General features: G+C 42.1%; 1 pseudogene; it reads left to right on the top strand.

Moving 5' to 3' along the window:
* Positions 1 to 6,631, top strand: part of LOC102897293 — a 23,255-nt pseudogene that overhangs the window by 6,899 nt on the left and 9,725 nt on the right.

The following is a 6,631-nucleotide window of genomic DNA, read 5'->3' as shown; positions in this document are numbered from 1 at the left end:
GTGCCTGGGATGAAAAGTAGAACCTGTTGGCCTTTCAGGATCATAGGCAGGTTTTCTACTGAAACTCCAGGACATTAAGCCAAGGGTGTAAACTGCTGGTGCAGTACAAGGACAAGTATGGCCAGTAGCTGGGTATCAAGCTGGGCAGCAAGTGGAAGAGACAGCTAATGTCAGGGATAGGTGAGCTCCACTCTTCTTCTTCAATGGAGAATTCTCCCTGGAAGTTTTCATGGTCCAACTCTTCAGTTGAATAAAATCCAACTTAAAGTTAATAAAATTTTATATGAGATGCTTCCGAAATTAAGGATTTATTTCCTTTGCCTTCAACTCTTAGGAGCAAATTTTATTATTTTTATTTTTGTCCCAATTTTTTAATACTTCATGTAGAAAGTATATGACAGCACATAATGTGAAAAGGCTTAGATGCAAAAAAGAATAAAAAGAACAAAAATAAATTTTGAAGCACTTACCAGCTCTGTCACCAGACAGATTGTTTTTCTGGAAATTTCTGCTGTTTCTTCTTATTTTCCATTATGTTTCTAAATGAAATATGTGTGTTAAATATGCATTCATTGACTATTATTTCAGTTAGTTGTCATGTGAGTTCCTGCTCTGTGCCACACAGAGTTTGCAGAGCTGGGAATGCAGATTGAACATGATGATCAGAATCATTACTCTTGAGTACTTCAGGGTGAAGGAGGAAAGGAAAAGTGCACCCACATGCATGTCATCAATCAGACAGTGTCCTGAAGCAAGTGTGAAGGGAGGGCATGTGGCAGACGCTCAAGGAGGGCTCTCTCAAATGAGAACATTAACAGACACTTGTGGGCAAAGCATCCTGGTAGATTTGGAAAGAGGTGTTCTGTTTGAGGACTGGTTGAGGACCATTCACATCTCAGCATGAAGGGTAAGGAAGGAGATTGGAGGGATGCCTAGCAGCCTGGAATATAGAGCTCATGATCCAGCTAAGACACCAGGGTTTGTCTCCTGAGTAAGGTGGGACAAAGGTGTCATTTTCAGCTAGAGCGTCATGGTCTCTGTCCTAAGATTGTGCTTTGCGTATTTTTGTAAAATAGGCTGCAGTGGGGAATCCCCTCAGAAATAACTGTATCACTAGATGTCAAAGGATGGCAGATTGGCTAAAGATGGAAGGGAGCCAGGGTTGGAGGGAGTAGGGTTGGAATATATTGTGTAATGTGACTTCCTGTATTCAAACTGGGCGAATGCCAAGTGAAATAAATCAAGAGTGAATACTTGGTGTGTGCTTGAGGAAAGACTTATTTTCACTTTATGATCTGTGGAACAGTGAGAGAGAAGCAATTCATGACATAGGCAGAGCAGCAGGAGTGACAGTCTTACAGTCCAGCAGTCCCCTAAATTTTTGGCACCAATTTGGTACTCCTATGAGAATCTAATGCCTGATGATGTGAGGTGAAGCTGAAGCAGTGATTCTACTGCTAGGGATCAGCTGAAAATACAGAAGTTTCGCTGGCTTGCCCTCTGCCCACTTCCTATTGTTTGTCCCTTTTCTTAACTGGCCATGGACAAGTAAGTATCAGTCTATGAACCGATGGTTGGGGACCCTGCTTAATCTGTCAGCCTAGATAATAAGGCAAACTGAGGCAAGCTTAAGTCACCAGAAATGGAGTTTCTTCATGACAGCAGAGGAATTTTCTACTGAGTAAAACTGAAAATATCATTGGCTTTACTCATGAATTAGCAGCAATCCACCTACTAATGAATAACAAGGGTGCTCTGAAGCATTGTACAAAATAGATGTTTTTTATATGAAGAAAGGTGGAGCAAGGGAGCTCTTAACATGGAAAAGGTGAAGATTATTCTTGAGATGGGACAGCTTTTCTCATGGGCAGGGAGGGTTTTTATTGTGTAGATTGTCTCTCTTTTTAATGGGGTTGAGATGGAGTGGGCCCTCAGAGCACCTCATTGGTACTGACTGGAACATTTCATACCAGATTGTTGAAATTAAGTTTCTGGAAGGTATAAACTAATTAGAACAGGTCCAAAATCGAGGTTTCAGGCTTGTAATAGCATGTGTGGTACCATTTTGGGGATTGTAGGTTTTTTTTCTCTTCTTAACATGACTTAAAAGATATTTCTATATGGGGAAGGGTACTGAAGTTTCATCTCTATGAGGAGAAAAACTGCCTTAAGTGCTAATTCTAACATATAGCCTGCACCACGGTAGAAAAGGCCTTCGGTTGGGCTTTCCACACAACTTCAAATCATTTTACAAGGCAACAGTGTTTAAACTAGCATGGTATTGGAAGCAATATAGAAAAGGAACAGTGGACCAGTAATTGAGAGTGCAAAAGGAAACCCGTTTTCTATCGGTAAATAATTTTGGACCAAAAAAAAGCTAAACACCTATTCTAATTTCTGATAAACAGTTAATGTGCAATCCAAATCTAACGCTAACCCTAATTAGACACCCAATCCTAAACCTAATTCTAGCCTGATTTGAACCCATGTTTTAACATCAAAGCTATGTGAAAACCGAAACCGAAATCTGAACCTACCTCTAAACTCTACCGTAACCAGAACACTAACTCGAACCCGCGCCAGTGACCTGGATGTAGCCATAGCTCATCCCAAAAGGCTGAACCTCATCCTACTTTAAATTCGTATCCTAACCTCAAAGCTCCTCGAAACCCTGGCAGTCACTCTACCAGATATGAATACCTTACACGTATGCATATCTCCAAAAGTGCCCGAAACCAGCAGTGTCAACCTAAATCCAACCCTAACCTGGACCTTATACTAACATTAAACCTCATCCTAAATTAACCTAACCCCTAAAGTCAATGCTCACTCAAGCCATAACTCGACCCTGAGTCATACCATAGATCGAACGGCTATTCGAAGCCTCTCTAAACATAACGCAAACTCTAACTGTAACTCAACATTGAAACGTAAACCTAACCCCAATTCAAAAACTAACCCTTACCCTAGACCTAAACTGAGCCCTTATGCTACCCCTAATACAGACCTTAATCATGATTTAAACTAAACCCCTAGTCTCAAAGTTAACTCAAAGCCTAATTCTGCCCTTAATCCTAATTGTAAACTGCGGTGTGACTCTAACCGTATAACCGTAATCGTAACACATAACCTACCAGCAAACACCAACCTTAGCCCTTGAAGGTACAATCACTGTAACATTCCCTCGAAGTTTGAGGCAAACCTTGGAGTCAAAGGAATCTGTAACCCTACAGTCGAGTTGAAGCCTCAGCCTAATTGTCAACTCATCCCCAATCTTACTGTTATAGCTTTTCTGAGCATCTGAGCTGGGAGCTCCAGGGCCCACCGTGTATGGGTGTGTGTGCTGTCCTGTCGTTGCTGAGTCTTGCTTGCTATTTGCTCATGGATGGGAGGGACCGAGCCTCAGGCTCACTGGTGGTAAGAACTGGCCGTGACCACTGAAGAGGAGCTGTTGCGCATGTGCTGACCTTGTGGAGGGTTTGCTTTAGCAGGACCCTGCTGGCTTCCGTGTGCGCCCTTAGGATGTGTCATTTGTGGAGGTGGTTGAGTGTTGCTCTGCTGTGGTCCGAACCAGGCCGTCAGTCAGGTGTGTTGGTTCTGGAGCCTGTTGGGAGAGGCTTGGTTGCAGTCTAAGTTCAGCCCCTTCCAATGAGGGAGAGGATGCGAAAGCCAAGGACACCTACTAATCTCAAAGGCAAGGAAAAAAGAAACCCCCATACCATCGTAGGAATGGACCTAAATACCCCACTGTCAGATATGGACAGATTATACAAGCAGAAAATCAACAAGGAAATAGCATCGTTCCATGACAGATGAGACCGACTGGACATGAGTGACATTTCCACAGCCTTCCATCCCCAAACAGCTGCTTTCCCATCATTCTCTAGTGCACATGGAATCCTCTCCAGGATCGAACACATACTGGGAAACAGAGAGAGCCCCAACAAATATAAGAGGGTTGAAATCATACCAACCATATTGTCTGATTGTAATGCTTTGAAACTAGAGCTCAACTCTAAGAAGAAAGCGGAAAGAACCACGGACCCTTGGCGATGAAGTGACGGGCTACCAAACAGTAGCTGGGTCCGGGAAGAAATCCAAAGAGACACCAAGAAACATCTAGAAATGAAGGATGGAGACAGTACAACATATCAAAACCTATGGAATTGGCAAAAGTGGTAATACAAGGAAAGTTCACATCTTGACAGGCCTACCTCCACAAAACAGGAATGAGCCCAAATAAACTACCTCGTGCTTCAGGTTAAAAATGTATGAAAGAGAGAACAAATCGAGCCTAAAGGCAGTGGAAGGAAAGACATAATCAAAATTAGAGCAGAAATAAACGAAATGGAAAACAGAAACAAGGCAGGAAACATGAATGCGACAAAGAGAGGGTTCTCTGAGAAGTTTAATAAAAGTGAAAAAGCCCTGGCTTGACTCACTAAACAGACAAAGAGAAAGGACACACATGGCGCCACAGAAGAAAAAGGAGAGATTAAGACTGATACCACAGACAGACAAAGGAGCATGCAAGACTACTCTGAGTCTAGGGCCCTGCTGCACCGAACAAGCCCGATCCCATCGGAACTCGGAATCTGAGCGGGGTCGGTCCAGGTTACCACTTGGAAGAGAGACCACCTAAGAAGACCAGGTGCTGTAGGCGTAAAATTAAAAACCAACCAACCAGCCGACCAACAAAAAGATTGTAAGCTGATAAGGTGCTTGCAATCTTTGAGGTCAACCAAAGGTTGCCTCACCGAAAAAGAAAACAAGAATACGTTGAAAACGGAGACGACGCCATTTTATGAACCGAGAAGAAATGGAGCAGTATTTCGAAAACTACAACCTTCTTAGACTGAACCGAGAAACTGGAAAATCTAAATAACCGATCAACAGTATGGAAATGGAAACAGTCATCCAAAATCGACCAAAGAGTAACTGTTCAGTAGCAGACGGCTTCACCAGTGAATTCTACCAAACATTCCAGTACATCGAATACCCATTCTCCTGAAACTCGTCCAAAAAAATCGAAGAGGAGGCAATACTTGCCAACACATCCTATGGGACCAATAGTACTCTGACACGAAAACATAATAAGGACAACACATGCAAACAAACAGACAGACCAAAAGAAAACAGCAGACTGATAACTCTCATGAACACAAATGCAAAAGTCCTAAAGGAGATACTAGCAGACCGAATAAAACAATATATTAACAAGATTGTACATCACGATTAAGTGGGCTTCCTCCCAGAGGCGCAGGGATGGTCCAACCTACGCAAGTTGATTAATGTCATGCACAGCATAACCATATGAAAACATAAAAATCAGACGAGCATGTCAATAGATGCAGAAAAGGCCTTCGCTGACATACAGCATCCATTTATGATCGAAACACTTACCAAAATCGGTATAGGACAAAAGTGCCTTAACATGACATAGGCTGTCTATGACAAACCCTCCACCATCATTGTACTGAATGGTGGAAAACTAAACATCTTCCCTCTAAGATCAGGAACAAGGCAAGGCTGGCCACAATCGCCACCGTTATTCAAGATAACATTGGAGCACCTAACAAGTGCAATCAGACAAGAGAAAGATATCCAAGGCATCCAAACAGGAAACAAATAAGTCGACCTGTCACTATTTGCCCATGACATGCTTCTCTGTAGAGAAACCCCTAAAGACTCCCAAGAACACTACTAGAAGCCATGGGCAAATACAGTAGCATCTCTGGATACAAAATCAACATTCAAAGAGCCATAGCTTCCCTGTGCACTAATATTGAAGTGTCAGAAAAGGAAGTGGAGAAAATAATTCCTTCTTCAATCGCAACAAAAACAATAAGTGAAATCCTGGGAATAAATCTAATCAAACAAGTGAAGGACCTATATATGGAAAACATCAAAGAAGATACAAAGACATCAAAGAAGATACAAAGAAATGGAAAGATATTCCGTGTTCTTGGAATGGAAGAATCAACATAGTAAAAATGACCATATTACCTAAAGCATGATACAGGGTTAATGCAATCCCCATCAAAATATCATCGGCATCTTTGAGAGAAATAGAACAAGACATCACCAGATTTGTGTGGCAGCACAAAAGACACTGAGATATCCTTAGAGAAAAGACCAAGGCTGGAGTCATCCCTCCGCACAACTTCAAATCATATTACAAGGCAACGGTGTTTAAAACGGCATGATATTGGCAGCAAAATAGACACGGAACAGTGGACCACTAATTGAGAGTCCAGAAGGCAACCCGTATTTCTATCGGTAAATCATTTTGGACCAAGGAAACAGCTCCACAACGACCCTGCAGAGAGGGAAGCCTCTTTCAAAAATGGTGCTGGGAAAACTAGAAAGCCACCCGCAAAAGAAAGACACTAGATTGTTGTGTCACACAACAAAATGAACTCAAAATGGATTCAGAATCGAAATATAAGACCTGAAACAAAAAAAATGCTTAGGAAAAAAACATAGAAACTAAGCTCCAAGGACGTTGGAACTAAAGAGGATTTTAGGAATTTGACCTCGAAAGCAAGGCCGGTAAAAGCTCCAAGAAACGAATGGGACTATGTCAAACTCAAAAGCTTCTGCTCAGTCAAAGAAATCGTCAACAAGGGAA

This window comes from Pteropus alecto, unplaced genomic scaffold (assembly GCF_000325575.1).
Source record: "Pteropus alecto unplaced genomic scaffold, ASM32557v1 scaffold537, whole genome shotgun sequence".
NCBI classification, from domain to species: Eukaryota; Metazoa; Chordata; class Mammalia; order Chiroptera; family Pteropodidae; genus Pteropus; species Pteropus alecto.
This window is presented reverse-complemented; position numbering and strand designations above follow the sequence as displayed.